Genomic DNA, 14,176 nt, shown 5'->3' on the forward strand with positions numbered 1-14,176 from the left:
CTGGAAGTTCACACCTGTAATCCTAGCTACTCGGGAGGTTGAAATCTCAGGACTGCCATTATAAGCCAGCCTGGGCAAGAAAGACTCCAATTGACCACCAAAAAAGCTGAAATGGAGCTGTGGCTGAAGCGGTAAAGCTCTAGCCTTGAGTAAAAATGCCTGGGGACAGGGCATGGGTGGAACACACTAAAAAAGTAACACACTATTCCCATATATTCATTTGACTTTACCTGCCATAGAGTTGTGTCAAAGTGTTCATTTCTCACAAAACAAGAACCAACACTGGAAATTAGTCAAATCTCCTTTAAAAACACAGATGCCAAAGTTACAGGTATAGTACTTATACTTATGACTTCCACTTAATACCATGAAATTTTAGGTTTATTCTTGTACTACTTTTACTATATCCTTAACATCTAAAACAGCCTCTCATTTTTAATTACTTTTTTGGTTATTTTGTAATAAAGTTGGGAACTTCAACACCCTACTTTTGTCAATGGATGCATCACACAGAAAATCAACATAAAAATATCATGCTTAAACCCAAAAGATACCTATATAACAATCTTCTCAATAGTACATAGAATGTAATTTAAGATAGACCATATATTTGGACACAAGTCTCAACAAATTCAAAAAATTAAAATTATATATTTTCTAATAGAATGAAATTAAAAATCAATTACAAAAGAGCCTTTAGAAACTGTTCAGATGAATGAAAATTAAAAAACAAGTTCCTGAACAATAGGTCTTTGAAGAAAGCAAGAGAAATTTAAATTGTTCTTGCTCATATATAGATGGAAGCACAGCATACCAAAACACATATAATGTAGCAAAATAAGTACTCAAGGTAAGCTCATAGCAATAAGTGCCTATATCCCCCATACCCTTCCATGCTAAATAGACTTCAATCTAACCATGCATCTTTAACAAACAAAGCAAAAACAAAGCAAACACAAAATTAGCAGGAAAAAAAAAATAACACAGACCAGAGCAGAAATAAAATAGATGTTCGGGAAAGGAAGAAAAAAATCAATTAGATGAAGTTGACATTTGAAATGATAAAGTCAAAAAACTTTCAGCTAAACTAACCAAGAAAAAAAACAAAATCCCAAATAAAATCAGAGATGAAAAAGCTGTTTTAACTGCTACCAAAGAAATACAAAACATCATTAGGAACTATTTATGAACAATACATACCAACAATTTGGAAAACTTAGAACAAATGGATAATTTCCTGGACACATAATCTACCAAAGTTGAGCCATGAAGATAGAGGAGTTCTGAACAGACTAATAATAAATAGTGTGGTTGAATCAGTTAAAAGAGTCTAAAGAAGGGGCTTGGAATATGGCTTAGTGGTAGAGTGTTTGCCTTGCATGCATGGAGTCGTGGGTTCAATTCCTCAGCACCACATAAACAGAAAAAGCCAGACGTGGTGCTGTGGCTCAAGTGGTAGAGTGCTAGCCTTGAGCACAGAAAGGCTCAAGGCCCTGAGTTCAAGGTCCAGGACCAGCAAAAAAAAAAAACAAGTCTAAAAAAGAGTCTAAAACCAGAAAAATTCACTGCTAAATTCTTCCAAGCTTTTAAGGAAGAACTCTAACAGCAATTTTTCTTACTCCAAAAATTTGAAAGGAAGGGAATTCCTCAAAACTCATCCTATGAGACCATTAATATTCTGATACTAAAATCAGATAATAGCAATATCCCTGATAAACACAGATGCAAATTTTCTCAACAAAATACTAACACATTAAATCCAACAGCACATCACAAAGACCATTGGTCCCAATCAATTGGTCCCTGAGATGTAAGCATGGTTCAAAATAACCCAAATCAATAGATATAATAAATCAATGGACAAAGGATATAAGGCACACAGAAAACAAATAAAATGTTAACATCCCTTCAGATACTAAGCAAGGCACAGGACATCCTACAGAAAAATCAATCAGGATCTGATGGCCTCCAAGATGTACAACACCAAAACCACCACCCTCCAGGCACCATAGTACAATATGGGTATGAGCCAGGAGCTGGTAGCTCAAGCCTATAATCCTGGCTATTCAGGAGGCCAAGATCCAAGGATCACAGTTCAATGCCAGTCCAGGAAGGAAAGTCTGTGAGACTCTTTTTTCTTTATTGAGCAAAAGAAGCTCAGAGACAAACACACACACACACACACACACACACACACACACACACACACACACACACACACACACACACACACACACACACACACACACACACACACACACACACACACACACACACACACACACACACACACACACACACACACACACACACACTAGAAGCAAAAGGCCCAGGAGGATAGCACTCTGTCTACCATCAAACTCAAATGGAGGCCCCTGGGCAGGCCAACTCCAACGCTTAGAAACTTCACAACATGGCCTATGCCACGAAAGAAAACAAAACTAAAGGAAACTACTTCCAGGCACCCCTGGCTCACACCCTGTAATCCCATCTACATCTGAGATCTCAATATCCCAGTTGGAGGGGAAAGCCTGTGAGATTTTCATCTCCAAGTAACCAGCAAAAAGCCAGAAGTGGAGCTGTGGCTCAAGTGTTATAGCATATTGAACAAACCCGGTTCAAAGACAGATTTTTTTTTAATTTGTATTTTCTTGTAAAGATGCTGTTCAGAGAGGTTACAGTTACATCAGTAAGGTAATAAACACATTTCTTGTCAAGCATTGTTACCCCCTCCTTTTTCTCCTACTATCCATTCCCTCCCCCACTTCCCTCACTTCTTCCCGCCCCAGTTGTAAAGTTCATTTCCAACATAGCGTCTTATATCATTGTTGCAATGGGTCATCCTGTGTCCTTGTTTCAAAGAATTTGGTTATTCCCTTTCCCCTTCCCAAATTTGATAAATGTATATACAAGATGCAAGGTACCAAAATCAAATACAGTGACAACAGGGATATACCACAAGAGGAAAAACATACAAAAGAAACCAAAAAAAAATCACATAGTACATTAAAAACCACAAGAAAAACCTCTTATGTCCATATCTTGGGGGTTCATTTCACTTAGCATCAAAAGATGGATTTGTTTAAAAACATTAAGTGATACACTGTTTAAAGCACAAGGAAAAACATAAGTACAAGAGGTTATCAGCTAATAGCTATATTAATATTGGGTAAATGGACAGTAAAAGAAAAGGCATTGCTACAAATACTGTGGTAGGGGACATTAGTGTTCCTAAGAACCCTAATAGGCCCTCCCTGGAAGAGGCCTGACTGACTCCACAGCCCATGGACAGCAGACTTTGTCACTGATAAGTGAGAGGAAGTTATATGTGTACTCCAAAGACTTTAAAGAACCATTTTCTAGTCAGGTGCTGGTAGCTCATACCTGTAATCCTACTCTGGAGGCTGAGATCTGAGGACTGAAATTTGAAGCCAGCACAAGCAGACAAATCCAAAAAACTCTTCTCTCTGATTACAACAAAAGGCCAAAGTAGAGGTGTGGTTTGAGCGGAAGAGCTCCAGCTTTGAGAGAAAAAGCTAAAGAACCAAAGGCCTTGAGTTCAAGATCCAGTACCAGCAAGCTCACTCACAAACACTCTCTCTCTCTCTCTCTCTCTCTCACACACACACACACACACACACACACACACACACACACTTTGTACAAGTAGAGCACGTTCTAGAGGAACTGATGGTTTTTTCTGTGAGGGTCCTGGGATGAAGAAATGAAGGTAACACAGAAAACTGAATGAAGAGTGTCACAAAGAACATGTAATCTACATGAGTTCGTCCTGCTCTAAGCTGCTGAGGTTTTGGAGCTATGTGCGATCAGATGACTGCCTTTGACTAGGCATTAGTAATAGGAAAAAGGGCAATTGAAGAATGTGTTTGAAATTCATGCTACATGCTACTGTGTGGATTTTGTAGCCTAACTCAGCAAAACGTGGCTACTAAAAATAGGCCCTGTTTTTTCCCTACAATGGTTTTATTATAACTATATTCTTTTGGAATAAACTAGTGTGGCATTCAAGACTATTTGCCCACTTAGACTTGCTCTAAGTTGACAGTTAGCTTTTGGTTAAAATAAACTTTGGGGTTGATGACCCACATGGACTCTGTAAACAACCACTCCTCTCCAATCCTGAGAAGCATATGGGAAGACTCTGTCTTCAGATCCCAGATGTCAACAAAGGAGTACTGTTTTTGTTTTGTCAGTCTAGAGGATTGAACTCAAGACCCTGGCACTATCCCTGAGCTCTTTTGCTAAAGGCTAGTTCTCTACCATTTTGAGTCCCAGCTCCACTTCAGGTTTTCTGGTGGTTAATTAGAGCTAAAAGTCTCAAGGACTCTCCTGCCCAGACTGGCTTGGAACCACCATCCTCAGATCTTAGCCTCCCAAGTAGCTAGGATTACAGGGGTGAAGCCACCAGTGCCTGGCCAACAACAGAGATTTTATGTCTGTAATTCTTTGTTCAATGACCAGGTGTTCCCTATTGGCTGAGGGGAATGTCTGAATAATCCTTCAGCACTCCAGCCACGTGTTTATTGTGAGTCTTTAAACGCTGCTTTTTCTGTGAAGTGGATTTTCTCCATTTCTGGATGGGGGGCACTTTTCTTTGGTTCAGTGCCCTGCATTGAAGAAAAACCCTGTCACTTCAGATATTCTTCAATTTTCTCTTCATCCATTGAAGCCACAGTGACAACTCCTCCACAGTTTCTGGAATTCTTCGTCCACAGAAAACTGATAGCGCTTATCACTGAAGAAAACTATTTATTTTTTCTTGTCAGGGCGATTAACGATTAATATCTGGTCCCCTAACGTCTTGAGAGCTTTCTGGGAATTAGGCAGTCCTCCTTCACTGTGTTCTAAAAGAATGCCTCCCAACCCTCGCTGTCGTGCTGATCCAAGAGGAGAAGAAGAAGGAGAAGAAGAAGTTATCCCGTGGATAACTTCAATTTTGAGATTGTTCACGAAGACCTTAGTCATCAGCCATGGTTTCTGCTCCAGTCCAATGTCTGTCTAACTGCTGGTTTCATCCAAAAAGCTCTTCTAAGGTCAGAAGGTGGGTAGCTCCTCGCTGATGCCGAGTGTTCACATAATTCACAATCTCAGCAAGGAGACTGAACTTAGATCCCAAGCTTCCAGAAACAGCTTCCAACCTCAGTGCTCCACTGCTACGATCAGAACTTCGTTTTGACCCTGATGACCCTCCGTGTTCTATCCTTGCTTTATTCTTCTTCGATGATGATGATGATGATGACCACGACGAATCAGAAGGTAACGGATGTTTTACTACCACAGGAGTCAAAAGAGGTCGATTCTCCAACAGGCCCCGAGCTCTCAGTCAACTTGGATCCATAGTGTCCGAGCGAGGACAGCCGCCAAGGACTCGCCATCGACACGGCCTCCTGTCCCTCCTCAGACCTCCAGCGCAGTCGGGGTCTCACCACTGAAAACACTCCCCCCCCCCCCCCCCCCGCCTCCTGCCCCATCAGGGCCTCACCCCACCCCGCCCCGACTCACGCCCCGTACCGACCTCCAGTCAGCGCCTCCGCCGACAGGGAGCTCCGCAAACGCGGCGGCTTCGAAGGGAGACAGAGCCCGCCACTTCCGGGTCTGGCTATTTATTGCTTACTCCCAGCAGCCAACGCGGCGCCTAGCCCCGCCCAGAACGCTTGCCCCGCCCTTCAAGGCGCGAAGCCCTCCAGGCATCCTGGACACTCCGGAAGTTTAGGGGGACTTCCTCCACCAGGCGCTGCAGTCCCACCCCTGAGACCAGCTGTCAGCGCTGGCTTTGTGGCTTTGCCTGAAGTGCCGCCTTCAGGTCACTGTCATCCCTAACACCCAGCAGCTAATGCAGGACGCTCCCGAGCAGCAGCAGCTTGCAGAGGGTTCCACGGCGACCGCCACACCTGTGGGCTCTGCAGACGCGTTTGGGGAGAATGAGGCCATGGTGGAATTGGACTCAGCACAGCCCCTGCTACCAAATGTCCCCTCGATGGCCGTCCCACGCTAACCTGCCGAGAAGAAAAGGAGCTGGAGAACTGGGCGGGCTCCACATAGCTCAGTCCGTGCAGACCGGTGCGCATGCCTCAGCCTCCACCGAAGAAAGAAACTGAGTCACGAATAAAGAGCAGAAATCTCTCTCAACAGACCAGATCAACTTGGGTGGAAAGTTGAGGGACGCCGTGGTGACCTAAGGAGAGTCAGGAGTAATGTGGGCAGGGATGGAGGGACTTAAGTAGGGCTGAAGGTGGCGAGAGGGTACAAAAAGTTCTGGGTTGTGCTCTGCAAGTTTGTGGTTTCAGCCGGATTTTGGGAGCCTGTTGTGCCAATTCACTGGTTCAGCCCAGTGTGGCCTGCATTGGGAAACTCGGGTGCCTGTTACCTGGAGGGGTAAGAATGGACTGATTTGGGGGGTTGCAGACTCCCAACGGCTGTAACTCTGTGCAGGGCAGGTGGGAACTTGCTGTTGTGTATAAAATTGAATTTCTGTGAAATAAACTGTATTTGCAAATGTGTCATTGAGCTCAAGACCTTGCTAACTCCGCTGCAGAATGTTCCATGGAAAGGGTCAACTGTTGGGCTGTTGAGATGATCTGAAAATGTAACCTCTGACCTTTTAGTTCAGTTGGCAGTCCTACAAATGATTGTTTTAATGATCTAAACACAATGACAACCAAAAAAAACAACAACTAAAAAAAAAAACTATTTCCAAGCAATCAGATCAAGAGACAACCTACAGAATAGGAGACAGATTTTGCAAACTATTCATTTGACAATCTATAAGAAACTCAAAAGACTCAACAACAAATAAATAATTTAAACCATGTAAGTGGTCTGAATTCCTCAAAGAAAAAAAGTTGAATGGACAAGAAATAAATGGGAGGAAAAGCCAATATTATTAGCCAGAGGAAAATGTGAATTCAAACCAAAATGTAATAGCATTTCACCCCTATATACACATCAGTAACAAAATTGCCTAAGTTCAGGCCCCCAGACTAGCACCAAAAAAAAAAAATGTGTGCCAACTTTGGCACTTAAAATGTGTGCCAACTTCAAGTGATATCATGCTAACCTTGAACAAAACAAGCCCAGGGACATGGCTGAGCACTGGTGGTGGTGACTCGTGCCAGTAATCCTAGCTGATATTGAGGATCACAGTTGGAAACCAGCTTTGGCAGGAAAGTTGGTAAGACTCTTATCTCCAGCTAATCCCAAAAAGCCAAAAGTGGCTGTGGTTCAAGTCATAGAATGCATACTGTAAGCAAAAAAGCTCAGGGATATTGACCAAGGCCCGAGTTCAAGCCCCAAAACCAGCACACACACAAAAAGTAAATGAGCAAATGTTAGTAAGGATGTGGGACAAAGACCTCTCACATATTCCTGGTGTGTAAATTAAGTTCTACCATATCCAACTGTCTCACTTCTGAGTACATAACTCAAACAAGATTCAGTCTGTTCATTAACTAGGTACATTAACTAGTATTCCACTATTCATAAATGGCTAAGATAGGAGATCAACCTACATAACCACTTTTTTGGGGGAAGGGGGCAGCCTGTCATGGGGCTCGAACTCTGCCTGGGCGCTGTCCCTCAGCTCTTCAGTTCAAAGCTAGCACTCTACCACTTGAGCCACAGCACCACTTCCAGTTTTCTGGTGGTTTATTGGAGATAAGAGTCTTTTGGTCTTTTCTGTCCGGGCTGGCTTTGAACTACGATCATCAGATCTCAGCCTCCTGAGTAGCTAGGATTACAGGTGTGAGCCACCAGTGCCTAGATCCCATTTTTATTTCCACCATATAAAAATGAAATTCTGACATTTGTAGTCAGAACTACAATGGATGGAACTAGAGGATATTATACTAAGTGAAATAAGTCAAATACATTACAAAAGGAGGGAGCAAAAGGTTAAGATGAGAAATGAACAATAATGTACTATATATATATATATATATAAAATGAACTATAATGTACTTGCAAGCATGTTTTTTTGCCATGAATACTCGGTGAATATTTGTTGAAGTATATGAATCTTTAAATAAATAAAAGACATGAATGATTTAGTTTTTAATGTTTTTATTGTAAAGATACTGTTTACAGTTACATGAGTAAAGTAATGAGTACATTTCCTATCGAGCATTGTTACCTCCTCCTTTGTTTTTCCCCTACTTTCACTTCCCTCCCCACCTCCCCAAGAATGATTTAGTTTTAAGTGAAAAAAAAATGCGACTAACAAATACCATAGTCAAACTTTAAGGAAAGACCCTCAAAGATGAAGACTCTTCATAAAAGGGTTAAACACTTTCTTTAGCAAAATAAATAAATAAATAAAAGCAGACATTTTCCCTAAAATTATCTTTCGAAACTTGAGATCTTTCAGAATTTCTCTGTGGTAGGTTAAAATGACAAAAACAATAGCAATTCTCATATATTTCAGGAAAATAGTACATTTTTACATTGTTTCGTATCTGATTCCCCTATAAATTATAGCCATTCTCCAAATATAAAAATAAAAGGAGAGTTTTAGGAAAATTCTGATCAAAAGATGTGATTGTAATATTTAGAGGTTTTTATAGTTATATGCACAAATCATATTGTTTTACTATGCCAAACCTTAATGAAATCATTTAAATCACTAAAAGAAAAATATCCAAGCACTTTAGCATTTCTAGTTGCTTGGGGATTATAATTCTGGTCAATAAAGTGCTCTAATTTTGTAAATGGATACTTAATCTTAAAAAAAACCAACAATGAAATAATGTACTTTTGGTCTCTATAGATCTTAGACAGCTTAGTCTTGCCTTTCTACCTCATAAAATTTAAACACAACTACACTCTTGCCCAAAGTCAAAATGTTTTCTAGGCAATCTTATAAATAACCTTACTAGGTTGTACTTGCTATTTCCAAGTTAACTAGAAATAAAAGAAGTTAGAAGCCAGAACTGAAGAAACAAATACTCTTTTCTTAAGCCAATCTTTATTAAGTATATTCTATAAACTTGGGATTGAGTAAGAGGAAAAACTATATTATTTTATCTTTTTCTTCACTAATCTGGCATTCTCACTGATAAGAAAATCATACTGTTCTCATTAAATTATTTAATATAGATTTATTAAATACTGTATCTGGTGGCTAAATATTATATGTTGTTGCTAGTTGAAGGAAGCACTAGGGATAAGTTCTTATTAATAAGGAACTTAAGTTTTATAAGGAAGAATGACCAAAAAATAAGCAGAAAAATTTTTGTAGCAAAAACATGTCAAGCACTGGTGGCATATACTTGTAATTCTAACTACTAAGGAGGCTGAGATCTGAGGCTCATTGTTAGATCGCAGTTTGAAGCCAGCCCAGGCACCGAGGTCCATGAGACTCATTTTCAATTTACCACCAGAAAAAACAATAAATCCAGAGTAGAGCTGTGGCTCAAAGTAGTAGAGCACTAGCCTTAAGCAGAAAAGCTCAGAGACAGTACCCAGGACCTGAGTTCAAGTCCCACAATTGATAAAAAGTAAAATTTAAAAAATAACAAAACATTGTTTTAGCTTGTTCAGGATATCATAGTGAATACTATAAGCTGAGTGGCTTATAAACAATAGAATCTTATTTGTCATTGTTCTAGATTTGGTGTCTGGTGTAGACCCTATTCCTATTCATGGGTGTATACACACATGCTGTGTTCACAAATAGTCACAGAAGCAAAGTTCTTTTTGGGGCTCATTTTATTCTCTTCCGTGAGGACTCTACCTCTATGATCTAATCACCTCCCAATTCCCTCAAACCAACCTGGGGGTTAAGATTTTAATATATAGATGGGGACTGGTGGCTCATACCTGTAATCCTAGCTACTCAGGAGGCTGAGAACTGAGGACCAGCTAGCCCAGGCAGAAAAGTCTGTAAGATTTTTATTTCCAATTAATAACTATAAAGCCAGAAGTAGAGCTGTGGCTCGTGTGGTAGAAACTAGCCTTGAGCACAAAAGCTCAGGAACAGCACTCAGGCCCTGACTTCAAGGTCCAGAATGAGTGCATGCACACACACACACGCACACACACACACACACACGCACACACACACACACACACACACACACACAATTCAATTTAACATAGGAATTTTGAGGAGATACAAACATTGTCTATTGCAAACATAGATAAAGGTTGCAACAAGTGTTGTGTGTAAAACTTCCAGTGCAGTTCTCAGTAGATAATAAACACTTGGAAAACATTAGCTCTTTTTCTTCTTTAAACTTTTTTCTCAACATTCTTTGTTAGCTTGAATGTAAGCCCATTCAAGGCATACTAAAATAAAAGGCACAGATCTGACAGTCTACAGAACTCCTGCAGGTGAGAACAACAGGGTACTTGTACTGGTGCTCCAAGCTCTCCAGAATGCATACTTGTGAGCACTCTCATTTGCTCCTGTCTTGTAGTCCCAGACAGTTCCTGGAACCCACCATCATGCTAGACAGCATTAGATATCCATAAGTGTTTATAGACTTGAATTGGATAAGTGCTGGCAGACAGTCTCCAACCTGAGTTAGTTAGAACAACATGGACAGACCAGTGACAACACAGGCTTGTTAGCATATAGTCAAGGTTAGAGCAAGCTTCTCTGCTGATGGAAAGTCTCTAAATACAGGAGAAAGAAATCTTGATGATATGGAAGCAATGCAGAGATCTGAAGGAGGAAACAATGCCAAGCATTGTAGAGCTGTCTAATGTTTCCATTTCCTATCCTCCCCCACTACCTCTAGTCCAAACCTCATCCATAGCATGGGAATTAAGTGCTTTTACATGCAGGTCACTGTGTTTCCTGAGAGTCTCACAGCCATCTAAACCAAACTAGGTCATTCCCATACTTCCCTTGCAATTTTGGAATTTCCATATGTATAACACTGAACTAGCTGGTTGAAGGGAAACTGAGTTATTAAAAGAGTCAAAGTTAGGTCTATTCACTGCCAAAAAAAAAAAACTTCACACCAACAGAAATAACAGATCCAGCAACAAGCTTGTCCATATAGCAAAGCATGGTACATGTACACAGTGAAGCAGAGTGAGAAATAGAGAGAGAGGCAGAGAGAAATGTAGTTTTCTGGACCCTGAGCCTTCTCCCATGTAGCTATGTTTCAGGGCCTGGCTATGATTAACTCTTATGATAGCTCCATTGTTTGCAATAATCAAGTATTTTGGCATGGAAAAATGTGAGCAGTTTCTGTTCTTTACAAGAATCCAAACCAAAAATATATTCAATGGCAAATAGTTTCAGTCTCCACATGTTGAGGATAAGCATCAACAAGTGGAATTATAATGCAAGCCATAAATGTAATTCTAAGTTATCTAGTAGTCACATTGTAAAAAGAAAAAGAAAAAAGAAACATGAAATTAATTAATTTGTATATAAGCCAGTAGATTCAGTACACCATCTCTTTTTTTTTTAATTGTAAAAATACCATACAGAGGGGTTACAGTTTTATTGGCAAGGTAATGAGTACATTTCTTATCAAGCATTGTTGCCTCCTCCTTTGTTTCCCCTTCCCAACCCTTCTTTTCTCCCCACCCCCACCCCCACCCCCTGGTCAAAGTTGTAAAGTTCGTTTTTTGACATAATGACTTGTGCATCTCATTGTTACAATGGGTCCACCTGTATCCCTATTTAAACAATTTTTTTTCCTTTCCCCTCCACAAATTATACCAACATCAAATACAATGAAAGCAGGGGTTATACCATGGGTGAAGGACATACAAAGCATCAAAGAAATCATCTTATAAATATTTTAGAAACAATTGCAAGAAAGAAAAAACATTTGAATACTTATCTTGGGGTTCATTTCACCTAACATCAACTTATCTGACCTTTTCTGCTTGTCTCAGACATATTCTAGTTATTGCAAATAAGGGAAGCCATGGGACCTATGTTTCTTTGGTCCTGGCTTACTTCACTTAATATAATTTTTTTCCAAGTCTTTCCATTTCCTAACAAATGGGGCAATGTCATTCTTTCTGATGGAGGCATAGAATTCCATTGTGTATATATACCACATTTTCTTGATCCATTCATCTACTGAGGGGCATCTAGGTTGGTCAGTACACCATCTCTTTTTTTGCAGGGGGGTCCAGTCATGGGGCCTGAACTCTGGACCTGGGCACTGTCCCTCAGCTCTTCAGCTCAAGGCTAGCACTCTACCACTTGAGCCACAGCACCACTTCCGGCTTTTTTCTTTTTGCTTATGTGGTGCTGAGGAATCAAACCCAGGGCCTCATGCATGCAAGGCAAGCGCTCTACCACTGAGCCACCTTCCCAGCCCCAGAACACCATCTCTTAACAAACAACCAATATAAGGATACTGAGACATTCTATATCATTATATACTGTTTAAAATCCTATATTATTTATACCTTATCTCAGTTTGAAAATACCATAACTTAAATACTTAATAACTACTTGTGGGCAGTGGCTGCTCTTGGAAAGTAAAATTTCAGAAGATGAGAAAGGAGAGAATAAAAGGAGGCAATTGATTCCAGCATCTACTAGCTCTGTCACCTTTTCTCCAGTAACTTAAAATCACTGTTCAGTTCAAATCTGTTATTTAATGCAGCCTAGCATTCTGCCTAAATTATACAATGTTCTACTTCATCTGTCTACCACTAGTTTTTCAATATGTCTGTTATTATATCCTTGTCCTATTTCTTGGTAATCCAAGGTTTGCAAGGGTGGAAGTAAGAGAGTCAGAAAATCATGGACACGTAGGCATGAGGCATCTCTCTGGCGAAGGAGGCCAAGCACATGGGTCCAACAAAAATAGCAAATGACAGATTTAAGAGACTCTAAACTCACTGAAGATAGTAAATGGAATGCTTACTCTACCTTTTAAAATCTATTTCAGGAAAAGATACATAAGCTACACTCAAGATTATCTAGCAACATTTTCTGGCATAATGGATAAAAGGGCTCAATGGTAAAGTTCCCACTTAGTATTCCTAAGGTTCTGGGTCAATTAATTAACAACACTGGAAGGGGTAAAAAGGAAGATTGAAGGAGGCTGGTGGAATGCTTTAGCTGATCTAATTGTAGTAAGTAGGGCTTCACTTCCTTAGCAGATGCTCTTTTTGTGTCTTCCCACACTGCTGCAGGAGACCCAATGCTGAGAGAATAACCCTCAACAAACACTCCAAAAGTGCTGTTGCTGCCTGAACTTGGTAGAAAAAAAGAACTGGCAGTTTTTCTCTACAGCCCAGTAACCAGGTGGTTTTTAAGTTCCTTCTAGGTGGCTACTTTTAAGATGGATGTTAAGAGCAGGGGACTGAGAAGATAAAACATTGTCAACCTTGTTTCTCTTCCCATGAAGCACGTTGAACCAAAGTCCTTTAGTCTCCATGCCTTAAAGCTCAATGATGGCTATCTTCCCCAAGTAAGTTCAAAATAAACAACCTACTGTTTCTCCTCCATCTCAAATCTGCAAAGTAACTGATGCCTGGCTCTCTGCTCAGCCTGAGCACATTGATTTTATTTCCAGTGGATTTTTGCTTGCTTCCTTATAGCCTTTTGTCTTTTGCATCAGACCTATGATTTACAGACTCGCTTCCCATTGCTGCTTGGCATTCCTGGTGTGGTAGCGATTTGGGTCTTTCTGGCACTGTTGCTGTTTTGTTTCTTCTTTTGTACTCACTCGAGGCATGGTGACCACCACTTATTAGCTCTTTGATCTTTTTTATTTTTGAACATATGGTCAGGACCTTGCCAGCGCCCAGAACGTCAGGCTGAAATTCTAGTAGGCTTGGACCCATGTGATAAACTGCTTTGCTCTGGGGGAAAAGTGAGTGCTGTGCAGAGCAAAGGCTGGTGTATATTAAACACCCCCATCAGAGGGAGAGAATGTGCCTCCCTGAGCATCTGTTACCACAGGATTGCTGTCTTGCCATAAATTTAAAGGGCCTTCCAATGAGAGCCCTCTTCTCCAAAAGACTTGGAAGTTCAAAAATGCTGCCAACGACAGTAGAATTTAAAAGCTATCTTGATGTAAGGAAACGTACTTCTGGAGCAAAAATGCATTTAATTCAAACTGCTTTTAGTTTAGTTCTTATTTTCCATCGTTTTTCACCTTCACCTTTCCAAAACTGTTCAGGTACGGAATTTTATCCTAAATAAATGAAGTTCTCTATGGCCTTTATTTAC

The 14,176-nt window shown here is 40.4% G+C and overlaps 1 pseudogene; it reads right to left on the reverse strand.

Moving 5' to 3' along the window:
* Positions 1-4,489: 4,489 nt before the first annotated feature.
* Positions 4,490-5,359, reverse strand: LOC138826791 (general transcription factor IIE subunit 2 pseudogene; annotated as a pseudogene).
* Positions 5,360-14,176: the final 8,817 nt, after the last annotated feature.

The sequence above is a fragment of the Dipodomys merriami genome, unplaced genomic scaffold (genome assembly GCF_024711535.1).
Source record: "Dipodomys merriami isolate MVZ:Mamm:240054 unplaced genomic scaffold, mDipMer1.0.p SCAF_15, whole genome shotgun sequence".
Classification (NCBI taxonomy): Eukaryota; Metazoa; Chordata; class Mammalia; order Rodentia; family Heteromyidae; genus Dipodomys; species Dipodomys merriami.